Consider the following 13,773-nt stretch of genomic DNA (forward strand, 5'->3'; position numbering starts at 1 on the left):
CTCACTGCCTCTAAATACAGCTTAGTGTAGGCACTTACCAGTGCATAATTGCATCCATCAGGAGTTCGCCTCCATCTGCACTCAAGCCGTCTTCTATGCTGTTTCATCGCTCTCAGCTCCAAAGTATACCATGGAGCTGCATGAGCTTTACACCGAAGAGGGCGCACAGGGACGATCGTGTCAACTGCCCGGGTCATTTCTGCATTCCACAGTTCCACCAGGGCTTCGACAGGAGCACCAGCCTTATCACCCGAAAAACTCCCCAGAGCCTTTTGAAAATCCTCAGGAATCATTAGTCTCTGGGGGCGGACCATCTTAATGGGTCCCCCACCCTTGCAGAGGGAAGAGGTCGCTGTAAGTCTAAACCTCAACAAGCAGTGATCTGTCCATGACAAAGGGACCGATGTAAAATCCCCTACATTCAGATCACCATCCCCCAGTCCAGTGGCAAAAGTTAGATCTAGAGTGTGTCCCGCTATATGTGTTGGGCCAGCAGCATATTGAGACAGCCCCATGGTTGTCATGGAAGCCATGAAGTCCTGAGCCGCCCCAGACAAGGTGGTCTCGGCATGAATGTTGACATCCCCCAGCACCAAAAGTCATGGGGATCTCAACAGTACATCCGAGACCACCTCCGTCAGCTCAGTTAGGGAGACCGTTGGGCAGCTGGGTGGGCGGCACACCAACAGAATCCCCAATCTGTCACGTTGGCCCAACACAAGATGCAAGCACTCCAAACCAGTAGCCACTTGGACAGGGTGCCTGGAGAGGGAGATGGAACTCCTATAGACCACAGCTAACCCCCCTCCCCGACCCTCAGATCTACCCTGATGCTGAACCAGATACCCCGGTGGGAATAGCTGGGAGAGACTGACTCCTCCCTGCTCACCCACCCAGGTCTCTGTAATGCACATCAGGTCGGCTCCCTCATCCACAATTAAATTGTGGATGAGGGCAGTCTTATTTTGAACCGATCTGGCATTTAAGAGCAGCATCCGAAGATCTGAGGGCTGGCCGATAGGACAACCACAAAACCCGTGGGTGCGAGGAAGACCGGAACAAGGCACAGTCGTTAGCTGCCTGGGCCGAGTTCCCCTTACCTGGCCAGACTTCCTCACAACACCATATCTCCCTTCTGTCACACAGGCACACATACACAACTCCATCTACAATTTCTCACAGGCTTCCACTTGTTTTCTCTTAAATGGGAACTTGAACAACACTTTAAAAAAAGAGATGCCTGGGAACTATGCTGGAATCCACACACAACAGACTGAATAGAGATCACATTACTTGGATCTCTAGAAGTTTGCGACTCCCCACTGGTTTATTTATTTTGCCAAAGACTAAATTCATCTGCAAAAGGCTCAGCGATTGCAACCCTCTTTGAAGGGACTAATAAAAAAGTTCTTAAGTCACAGAGAGCAGGAGCATATCAACTTAGCAAGTTTGTCATTTTCTCCATCCTGCCCCAAAAGGAGCTCCAATCCTGACGCACTAATAACCAAACTAGCAGTTACAATTTGACCAATGTACTGATACAGAAAAAACGACAACCCTCTACAGTCATAGTTTCCCTCCACTTTCACATGCAGAGCAAAAGTATTCCTCAAAGATTAATTTACCACAGACTATACTGGGAAAACCAGCACCAGAATCTGGGGAATCTTATCTCCCAAATGGGACTACCAATACCAGCTGGGTTTCCTCCGCAAAACCTTATAGTTCAAAAACCAGGCATGCTCCTCAATACTGAATTAAATCAAGCTTTTCTTCAAATACTATTATGCAGGATTTCTTTGTTGCCTTTTGTCACTAGGCTGCTGTAACACATGCTCATATTACCCTTCAATGTATGTAAAATATGGCAGACAATAGTGCACGTCGAACTTTTTAAGTGAAAGAAAATGTATCATGAAAGATTAGACAACAAGGCCTGCAAGAGATTTATAATCAGAATAGACTATTAAATCCATTAAGAGTCTCACTGACCTGGGTCAACTTTGATTCGACCCCAGCTACAGATGCACAACATTTTATCTGTTTAACCCTTCAGTTTATGTCCTACTCAAGAATTCAGCTCACAGGTCCTGAACAAGTCTTACTGAGTTTCACGGCAGCTTTACTTAGTTCATTGGGGTTTTCAGTTGTGCTACTATAAGCTGATTGGCATGGCCTGGGGCTGCATCTAGCACTTTTGGCCAACTGAGGGGACTCACTGCTGATGCATACTCTGGCTGGATCTAGCTATCCTTTTAATTTCCGACAATGCCTCTGCCCTAGGGCACTGTGAAAAATTAAAAGAATGGCTAGACCATGCCATCCAGCACTACTTGGACTGCTGTCATCACAGCCAAATATGCCCACCAGGTCCCAATGACAGAGGAGATGGCCCACCAGTGGATACTTTGCCCAAATCCTGGATTGTGGAACATTTCCCAGGAATCAACCCAGAGACTATCTCTTTAACAGCTCTGCAACATAAACTGCAAAAGGGGAGGGGAAATACATCTCTGGACACAAAAAATCTGTTTGCCCCAGCAAGAGAGAAGAGAGCAACTAAACAATTACTTTTATTCAATTATTACATTTATATCCCACCTTTCTTTCTCAAGGAAGCATCCTTGGGCTTTGCAGATGGTCTCAACCACGGCTTAACCTAGACTTGCTTAGTTTCAGCAGGGGTGTTACATTACAAGCCATAGTATCATGCCATAGGATTACTTTACTAGACTACTGAGAAGAAACATTCAGGTTTCCTGAATTGGTAAGGATATTTTTGTTCCCATGAGAAAATAGCTGTAATGGTCTTCCATGATGTGTGTGACTCATTAGTGTTATCCTTTTTAAGGCAGCTGTCATCTTTGGTGCTATGAGACTAGGCGTTTAAGAGCACCTTCTGTGGGAAGCAGGTTGGCTCTTGCAATGATGCCTTGCTTTCCTGTCATTTGGATGTGATAACCACAACAATTTATAAGCTGATGTTTACTTTTACCAGAACCACAGGTCCTTATTATGTATCAGTAGAGTAGCCAGTTATGCATTGCCAAAAGAGACAGAGAGAGAGAGAGAGAGAGAACATGCATCACAAAAAAAGAAAGAAAACAAAAGAGGGCAGAGACTTACAGAAAATGTCCATATTCTAATTTATGTGTTTACATGCATATTAAGAAATAATTCATATAATTTAAATAGAAATACATCTCACCATAGTAAGAACGTGAACAGGTGACCTGTATACCTCTCTGCTGTTCAGGTGCTAATTATGGATGGGCAACTTCAAAGCCTCTCTTCTTACGCACTGGCACTTGGACTGGACAGCCGTTCAAATACCTTCGAAAGGAGGACTGTCCTTTGTAAAGTAGGACACACGATCTCTCTATGCATCAGGGTTGAAAGGACCCCTCAAGGCTTTTGGAGTGTCCGGTTGGACTACTCAAAATGTCCCAAGCATTTTGGGGGTAAGTGAGAAGGCCTATCCCTAGTGAAAACTGTAGCCATCGGAATGAGGGCTTTTACAATGATTGCCCAAAGTCTATGGAATGGTATTCCCCCTGAAGTTCAAAACTCCACTTCTTTACTTTAGAAAGTGCTGCAAGGTCTATCTTTATTGCCTGGCTTTTGAAGTAAAAGATTAGGGACTAGATTAATTCAAAAGGCAATTTTAGGTTTGTTTTTGTGGTTTTGTTTTATGACTTTGTTGGTAATTAATGAATACTTACATTTACTTTATTTTTGTGTAGCACTTTGAGCTATGGGACAGTAACATTTTAAATAAAGAAATAAGCCTATAAACTATATCCCCACAGCCTCCATTCCAACATTTATACTGAACAGATACACACACATACTTAGATTTGCCAGCAGTAGCTGCTGTTTGAATTAAACATCAAAGTTTCTCTATATTTGGGTTTCTATTATGAATAATCTTGAGGACTCCTAAGAGTCCCAACAGACCTTGACCTTGATTAAGGTGCCTATGGTCTGCCCTGCCCTGTGATATTTTATAATAAATGATATCTTCAAGTTTAAAGAATGTTCCCTTCCACAACAAAAGCCCCAAAGGGGCCCTTCCCTTGAGGAAAAAGGGATGGCATTAAAAAGGGATGGCATTTTCTTGTAAAGACAGATTAAGAGAATTCCATGAAAATTTAATGCACTTCACCCCCCAAAATCCACTGGACCATGACAGACCTGTTTCCCCCTTTGAAGGGATCCCACTGGAACAAAACCTGTTGACAATGAATGAATGTAGCTTTGGTCATTTTTTCTCTTCCTCCAGCGGCAAAATGTGTTATTTTTGTTGGATCATGGATGCCGGACAGGCCTGTGGATTCAGCACACAGCGTAGGCTACAAGCAAGCTGGCTAAACAAACCAAAATTGCTATCAGATCATGGAGGTTAACACTCATACACAATGCTACTGAAATCATAAATCTCAAAACAAACAACTGTTGTTTGTTCAGCCTGTGTGGAACCTCTTTGCTTGAGGGAAGGAGAGGATTTCCTACTTCACTGATGTCCCAACTGTTCTTAATCCAGCACATAATTAACGAATAGCAACATTTCTACATTGTAGTTTCTACGGAATTCCCTTCCTAGGGCTCTCATCAGAGATCTTTAGCTTTTGCTTGTAGGGAAGATGCTCTAGCCAGTTGACCACCTCTATAGTATTATTCAACAGAAAAGTGGGAGAAAAACGAAAACATCAAAATATAACTCTCATCTGTGACCATATAATAACATTTGTACTGTAAAACAAAGTTTCCAGTCTACTCCTATAAATCATGGATAGCTAACATGGTCTGCACTATACACTTAAAGCAGTATGATACCACTTTAAAAAGCCGTGACTTCCCACAAAGAATCCTGAAGATTGTCATTTGTGAAGAGTGCTGAGGGTTGTTAGGAGACCCCCAATTCCCTCACAGAGCTACAATTCTCAGAGTGGTTTAATAATCAATCCCTCTCCCTAGGGAACTGTGGAAATTATAGCTCTGCGAGGGTTAAGCTCTAGATGTTCTGTGCAGGCTTGGGATGGGGAGAAATTAGCTTTAGTTTGTATTTTAATGTGAACCTACCTAATTTACACTTCCCAAAACAATATGGAAACTGAAATGTACCTATCCTTCTAAATTTGCACATCTCCAAATTTTGCAGTGCAGTTCTCCAATCCAAAAATGTGAACAAAGTGCATATATCAGGGGAAGGGTGCATAAAAAGCATATATTCATGAGAATAACATACAAGAATGCATTATTTGTGGGGAAATTGCTTGTAAAATGTTCATATCAGGCTAAATTACATAAAAATGTCTAAATTAGGAGAGATGCACACTAAAACACTGAGGAATTTATGAAAGGCCTGTTTTGATCTATATATATTTTAATAGAAAACTTATGCGGAATTGTGGTAAACTGAACATGGGAAAAAAGAAATATTGAGAGTAACTGAAATTGACAGATTTGTCTACCCTAAGCAACAGCACAGAATACCATGTGCATGTCTGTATGGAGACCACCCGAGAAGAAGACCCGAAATGATGTGTTGACCTAAGCCAGCAATTCCCAACGTGGGCAGTAGCGCCCCCTGGGGGGCGTTACACCCTTTCAGGGGGTGTTGGTATGACTACAAACTTTAGGGGGGCATTTGGGTTCATTAGGGGGGCGCTGACATTTGGCGGTCTGATGCGACAGTTGAAGCATTTAAGTTTAATTTTATTTAATACACAAATCATTAATTTTAAACTGTTTTGTCCCCAGTTAGAATGTATTTAATAGTCTCAATTCATGGAAATAACACTATAAATAGTGTGTGCTCTTTAGTAAAGAAATTCTGAATAGCGGCCAGTGTCATATCAAGGAATGGGGATATTAGCCACGCCCTGGCACTAGGTAATGTTCTGATGCTGTCTTGAGGGATGCTGGAACCAATCACAAGAGAGTGTTTGATAAGCTGGGTGTATTGGTGGAGGGCGCATTCTTCCAATGGATGAGTGCCGTGTGCAAACGGGTGACGCAGACAGTCAGTTATTCGCTGGTTTTCTTCAGGAATGGGACACACTCGCTACCCGTTGTTTCTGTGATGTTTAAATGAACTTGTTTAACGAAACAATGCCGGTAAACTGAATGAGTTTGTTGTTAAGTAACACAGTATAAGACTATTACTATCCAAGTATACTCCAGATATTGTGAAGTTAGCCAAAACTCATCAAGCTCAAGGATCACACTAGTATTTTATAATAAATCTCGTTTTATTTACTTTTCTATAACTATAACTATGTATGTATATTAATAAATCATACTAAGAATTCAATGTGTAATCTAAGTGCAATAAAAAGGCATGATAAAAACGATCAGTAATAATCACTGAAAATACTCATATTTTAAGGGAAGAATAGGAAGCATTGGCATATACTTAATCTGAGGGGGGCGTTGGGCACAAAAAGATTTTGCAAAGGGGTGTTGGGTTGAGAAAGGTTGGGTAATGCTGACCTAAGCAAAGCCATGAAGACTCTGTCCCTGAAGAGAAAACTGACCTAGTATGAGATCAGTGTTTGGCAGCCTTTGCAACAGACTTTCATCATCTGCTTAACACACACTTCCCAGTTTTCTTAACAAACAAACCTCCAAGGTGTCTAATGTCCAGTTCTAATAGGAGAGAACAACAGGTATGATTGGCAAAGGAGCAAAGGAAACAAATTCATGCAACCTCCTATTATTATTATTTTTATTATTATTATCACTAGATCGCTTTTCTCACCAAGTCACCCAAAGTAAATTACATAACCAATTAAAAACAGAACCCATAAAGCCTACAACCACCTATGACAATTAAAAACCAAATTAAAACAAACAATCAGTACAAACAAAGGCAAGTTCATTCCAAATAAAGGGCAGGTTTATTAATATGTGACCCTTCCGCTTTAACACGTCCCCCATATCAGAGGTGGGGAAGCTCAAACCTGGGGCATGATTGAGGTTCTCCAGGCATCTCTTTCCAGCCCTCAGGATTCTCCCCAGGCCACACCCTCATTGTGCCCTCATCGAATGATTTTCCCTGGCTGGGCTGTGTCTTTGAATTGTGATAATACCTGGTACTTGCCTGGACGAAGGATAGAGAGTGGTGTGTGATTGGCCATTCCATGTAGGAATGTAGGATTCAGGCTGAACAAAATTTCCCAGAAGACCACAAAATCACAGTCACCCTCAACCGCCACCCCAAAAAGTATTTTTTTTGTTTTAAAAAAGCGGCTTTGTTCTAAAACAGGGGTTCTCAACCTATGGTCCATGGACCACCAGTGGGCTGTGAGCTTCATTCAGGTGGTCTACAGCATGTCTGCATTACATATTAATGTTTATTTTTAATTGCATTTTATTGCTTCTTTTATTGCTTATAATGTATGTTATGGTAGTACAGTTTGAATTTTATGGAATGCAAATTATAACACAATAAAATACAGTATCACAAATAAAAGAAGATATAGAAATTCAATTAAAACTCATATAGCACCTAGCACAAGATTCTATTTTGTTGGACATCAAATGGAAGAAAAAGACAGGACATCTGGGATCCAGATTTCTCATATACCTTAATTGACTGGGATTACAAAATGTGGACTTGACAAACGGTAGCATAGCACAATGTAAACATTTGCAAGAGCTGACAATGATATCAGAATTTTATATCAGAATCAGGGTCTGCTCTAAATTTTCTTAGGTGCCCATGACTTTAAGGGGCAACCATTTGAAAACCAACCATATAGATGGACTGGACATATCTGCCAATTGTGTGAAGTGGCTTTCTGAAGTTGCAACAATTTCAGCACCGGAGCAATGCAAACCCTACTTTTAGCAAATTTGCAAATTGCAATGACATGGTAAAGATTGCTGCAACGGTGTGGGGAGGTGCTTCATGCAAACAACTGGCAATAATGGAGCAGTCCTGGGTTAGAGCAGTCCTGGGGACCCTGTGGCCTTCCAGACTCCCCTCATCCTTGATCATTGGCCATGCTGGCTGGGGCTGATGGGCACTGGAGTCCAACAATATCTGGAGAGACACTAGTTTCAGGTCTGGCCAGTGCCTGGATGGGAGACTGCCTGGTAACCATATGTAAGCTGCCTTGGGTTTCTATTATGAAAAGAAAGGTGGAGTATAAATGTAATAAATAAATAATAAATAATAGTTTCTTAACCCTGGGCTACAGAGTTCTGGATTTAAGACTATATCTACCAAGAACTTTTTCTCACTTTCAGGTCCTGGCATATCCATTTGTAAAAACCTATGTAAAGGGCAATGATTTGTTCTGAAAAAACAAATTTAATGGCAAACTGTCTTGTGCATAACTTGCAGTGCACTAGGGCCAGTGAAACCCATCAGCCATGCTTGGTGGCCTGCAAGGTGCTAGATACCCCCACCCTACCCCACCCCACCTCAGCAAACCAAACCTGAGTGTGAGCCATCATATATGACTGATGGACTGTGTTATGTCTGCCAAATCACACATCGTGCTTGGTCTTTGACAGTCCCCACCAATCAAAAGTGTCCCCAGTCAAGTATTCCAATGAGGCAGAGGACTTCAGTTGGAGAGGAAACAGAAGCAGCTATGAAGCCCTATGTATCTGGTTTTTACTCCCACCTCTTCTTATTTTGACAGCCACAGTTGGCTGTATTGCAGACAAAGTTTTCATAGGCTCATGGTATTAGTTCATCATCTGCACTAGATTTCTCTAGAAGCCCTGCAAAGCAGTAATGGGGAACTTGCAGCTTTCCAGATGTTGTTGGGCTCCAACTCCCATCAGCTCTAGGCAGCATGGGCAATGATCAAAGATGATGTGAGTTGGAGTCCATTAACAACTGGAGGGCCCAACTGCTGGAAAGCATGCTAAAAATCCAGGACTGTGACATACACAAATGAACACAGTTTGCAGGACAGCCACTAACAATTTCATCGATGAAATCGGCAGCAGATGCAAATTACACAATTTTACCCATCTTTTAAATTTTTTATTGTGCCCATCTTGTCATCTATGTGCTGTTGGCACCTGTGGAGCACAAAAGAACATAAAGGTTATTATCCCCTTTAAATATTTGTGCTCAAATTACTGCAAAAAAAAAAATCTGGAATGAAAAAAAGTGGTGGATATGTAAAGATGGCATTCCAGAAAACAGATTGCATTCCACTAGGATTTTGTAACCTGATCTAAGGATTTGTAATCTGACTCTCCTTTATGGGTTCAAATGTTAATCCACTATGAACCTAAAACGTCTGAAATAGTTTGGCCGTTTAGACAGGAGATGTTCCTTACTTTCATCCACTGCCAAGTGTATTTCTTCTTTTTTATGCATTCACAAAATATGGTGTAACAAAGGCAATATGGTATAATGCATAAGACTGTTGACAAAGTTTGGAAAGACTTAGGTTCAAATCTCCACTCAGCCCCAAATTCTCATTGGGTAACCTTGTGCTAGTCCAGTGGTTCCCAACGTTTATGAGTACGGGACCCCCTTTGTAGCCTCAAAAATGTTTGCGACCCCCACATACTAATTGTTGTAATGTTAGTCTCTGTTAATTGAAAACAAAACAAAACATAATGAAGCATTAAATAATGTCAGCTTTCATTCATCCCAAAAACAAATGTGATGCTGATGCTGACATTTATTACCTGCCCTTCACCAGAAGGTCCCAGGGCAGGTTACAGCAATATAAACAACTATTAACAAATTTTGAAGGAAATGAAAGGAAGGAGATAAAAATAAACCACCCAAAGTGATGAACAGAGCCTGGTTGATGCCAGGGCATTTGGACTCTGGTTTTAAGGGTTCCATCTGTGTACAACAATACCTCCTCTTCGGCTCAGGAAGCTCCATATGAAAATAATAATATGTCCAATAGACAGTATGCCAACTGGTGAAGTATTCCCCATAATTTCATTTCCATACTAGAAAAGGCTTAATTTCTGTTTAATTTCTGCCTGCCATACAGCTGTTAAAGGCACAGGAGCCCTGGTCTTCCCCCAATGCCAACCCTAAACCATGCAAAGAATTCAAGTTAAGAGTAAAAACAACAGAATTTGGGCAACTTAACATATTTAAATACGTAAAAATATAAAGAACATATACAACTGTATAAACACACACACAAAGCTTTGATAACAACAAAAATACACGGAGCATGTGCAATTTCACATTTAAAAAACTTACTTTATCCATCATTTTTTTGCTCACTTGCTACCTTGGTTGAGCCACTCTCAGCCCAGCCTACCTCATATGGCTGTGGCTCCACTGAATTCTGTAGGACTTACTTCTGAGTAGACTTGGTTAGGACTGAAGACTTAGTCCTTGAATTATAGACATAAGTCTGTACTACCTTTAACCAGTAAAGCCCCATGTCCCCCCCCCAAAAAAAGTAGTACAGCTTTAAAGCTTCAACAGAATCCGAGTCTGGTCTCCTTACTGCAATTTGATTTACCTGGAGTAAGCCCCATTAAATATGAAGAGACTTACTTCCGAGTAGACATGTATACATTGTACTATAAGTTAACTATAAGTGGATTTTTAATGAGTGCCCAGGTATGTAATCATGGGGGGACACTCTAGGATTTCATCCCATTACTTTTTGAGCAGGCAGACCCCTCCTGGGGTCCCTCTGTCTCTACAGCCAGAGCCAATCAGCTCGATCTACCTGCCCTCATTGCTGCTGACAAAAGAGGGGAGAGATTAGTGTTGCCAGGTTCATGGCTTGAGACAGATCCTGTATCTTTAGGAGAAGAGAAAGTCAGTCAAGTGCAGGTGTTCTTGCAACCCTGTAATGGGAAAAACTACAAGGTGGAATTCTCCCTTCCCCCTGCACAACTTTTAAAGGTACAGAAGACCTCTTGGAGACTTGGCCTGGCAACCAAGAGATCTTCTGTATCTTTAAAAATTGTGCAGGGGGAAGGGAGAATTCCACCTTGTGGTTTTTCCCGTTACAGAGTTGCAAGAATACCTGCACTTGGCTGACTTTCTCTTCTCCTAAAGATACAAGATCAGTCTCAGGCCATGAACCTGGCAACCCTAGGAGAGATGCACTGGAGCTTAAATAAGCCCATCTTGCCCTTTCTCTTCATGCACTTGCTGGAGTGCTGCTCAGCTCTCTGTGTGGCTGACTGTGCCAGCTGGAAGGAAGGCAAGGCCGAAGTGGTTGCATGCACAAGCAGTGCAGGCTCGCAAGTCGGTGGTGCACAGATCACCCATTAATTAATTTTTAAATTAATAAATAATTCTTCTTTTGGCTCTTTGTGACCCCCCTGGGATAACTTCGCAACCTCCCTGGGTGTCCTGACCCCCACGCTGGGAACCACTGTGCTAGTCACTATCTCTTAGACTTAATCTAATCTACCTCACAGTGTTGTTGTGTAGATAAAATGGGGGAGTGAGATCTATGGCCTGCTTGAGGTCCCTGAAGGCAGGATAGAAATACACTACATAGTAACATGTGCAGCTCTAGCAGGGCTTTTGTGCCTTTTACTGCACAACAGGGAAAAACATAACTGATGAAGATTTTCCTATCAGTGTATCTCTATGCTGTGAAAGCCTGCACTTATTGAATGTCTGATTGCAATGCATCAGTGTGAACTGGAAACTTAGTCTGACATGGAGCCACTATACTCAAAACAAAGCAACGGCTAATTCAAATTCCATTTTTTGACAAGGTGGAATCATCACAAACTGTTATTTTCCCTAGAATTTTTGCATGGTGAACTTGTGAATGAGAAGAGATTGCTGTTCATCCCCTTCTGTAAACATGGTCACTTCCAGACAACCTGTTTAGCGACCATTCATCCTGATTTGTTTGCCAGACGGTTAGGCCATGCCAGCTATTTATTGATCATTTGTTCTGATTTTTTGGCGAGGAGGTTAGACCATGTTGTGTCAAGCAAGTGTTATCCGACACTTTTCAGTGCATTTCCCTGTCACTTTCTTTGTTGCAAAGTCTGATTTTGGGGGGGGAGGGTTTGTAGTGCAAGACCTCTGAATCAACTTTAATTACACCTGAAATTCACTGTTATGTGATTGAATCCCACCCCAAAATAGCGACTGTCTGGAAGTGCCCCTTGTTAGAAAACTAGGTTCACTGAGGTTGTGCAATAAATTGTGATGCTGTCACATTTTGAAATGTTCACAGGAGCACTCTGTCATGTCAAAATGGAAAGGGAGTGTTCACGTTATGGTGGGCTCCTCACACATTTCCTCAGGAACTTGCTCAAGATGTCTGAGTTTGAAACAGCTTTGCCATGTTGGAAAGAGAATGAATGCTGTTGGAGAACTGATGGGCAAATCTTCAAAGAAAGGGAATTTCACAACTAAATGCAACCATAATACAATATTTCTGGACATGTGCAGAGTGCATTTCTCTTATAACTGAACAACCCTAGCCACTATCACCATCAAATTTAAGATCAAGAAGCTAGTTTCTCTCGAGCCCTCTTTATTTAGAAAAACAAGCAATGTATAATACCTTCAAGCTACCAGAATGCCAGATCTGGTATTTATTAAATGCTCCCATTGGTCCGCTATAGCTTAACAGGTTTATAGTTATTCCCTAAACTAGTTTGTAATCATTTTACAATTCCTCCTCCCTAGATCTCAAAAAGCCCTCCCAAGCTAAGATGACAGTGAATATTCGGGACAACAGTGGTAAGACTATAAAGCAACCACAATACCACACTTTAGGGGGTAAAGCAGCAGGAGTTTCCTCTAATTGGTATAATTCTCTTCAAAATCCCTATGCTGATGCAGCAACCCTTTTAAAATCAAATCAAATAATACTGTTTTCTGTATGGAAGGCATGACTTTACAAGGAAAAAAAGTATTCACAGACACATGCATGCACACAGATGCACATCCAATATTCTACATTTGACACGAAGCAGCGGTTTCAGCAGTTACTCAAGCATGCATATTGAAATCTATATAATCTTAATTAAAGGGGACATGAAGGTGCTCAAGAGAGTCTTGCCTACTGGAAAGTACTGTATCAATAGATCATGGAGGCTCAGTAAAAGAAACTCGAGTGTCCAAAACTCAGCATGAAGCCAGCACAAAGCAGCAGGGAGGGCAGTTTTCTTTTCTTTTCAGGACTTCGCCCTGTCTTGCGAACAATGGCCCTATTACAGTCTCCTTCCCTCCACACACACACTCCCATTCCTCCTGCCTTTCTCCAAGTGATTAACATGCAGTCCGTGTTTAGAGAAGAATGGAGATTTATTCTTCAGTTAGGCTCCAAAAGGTGTCATCGGGTCAGGTGGCTAATCGTTAAATCAAGCCGCTGTCCTCCACTCTTGAGCCTCTTTTTTGCCCAAGGCTGGGTTATTACTTGGTTATGCAAAACGAACAGCTTGACAAAAAGGATTCCAGTTGCAAGGAAATTTGGGGGGGGGGAGTGTGTCAAAAGAAGACAGGAAAATAGGAGCAAACCATCATGAGCCAGGAGACTCCAGCCCTTCCCCCAGCATAATCTTCTGAACTGGTATTAGCTCCAGATAATTCACAGTTTCCGCCTTGCACTATATTGGCCAGCAAGTTCTGTTTTCTATAGGTGAACTCAGGCATAAGCAATCTCTTATAAAATCTCTGCCTCCCACAGAACCACAAGATCTCAGGGGCCTTCCTCAAGACCTGTGTGCAGAGGCTTGAGGAGAGAGGGCAGAAGAAGCTCCTTGCCACAGAAAAGAGGGGGCGAGGAATTTATTGCAGGAAGGTGCACATGTTCTAAAGATGTGGACATGTGG

At 41.9% G+C, this 13,773-nt stretch overlaps 1 protein-coding gene across 7 annotated transcripts in view; it reads right to left on the bottom strand.

The window, feature by feature from the left end:
* The window catches only part of GLI2 (GLI family zinc finger 2), a 350,757-nt gene that overhangs the window by 137,214 nt on the left and 199,770 nt on the right, over positions 1–13,773 (bottom strand). The window contains exon 1 of one of the 7 annotated variants that reach the window (XM_061609161.1): positions 10,266–10,282. The exons of 5 other annotated variants lie outside the window; for them this stretch is intronic. The gene's annotated coding sequence lies outside the window, so the exon portion shown is untranslated. Of the gene's footprint in view, positions 1–10,204; positions 10,283–13,773 lie in introns of those variants that run through there. One more of the 7 variants, XM_061609160.1, reaches the window with a different exon arrangement.

This window comes from Rhineura floridana, chromosome 2, assembly GCF_030035675.1.
Source record: "Rhineura floridana isolate rRhiFlo1 chromosome 2, rRhiFlo1.hap2, whole genome shotgun sequence".
Lineage (NCBI taxonomy): Eukaryota > Metazoa > Chordata > Lepidosauria > Squamata > Rhineuridae > Rhineura > Rhineura floridana.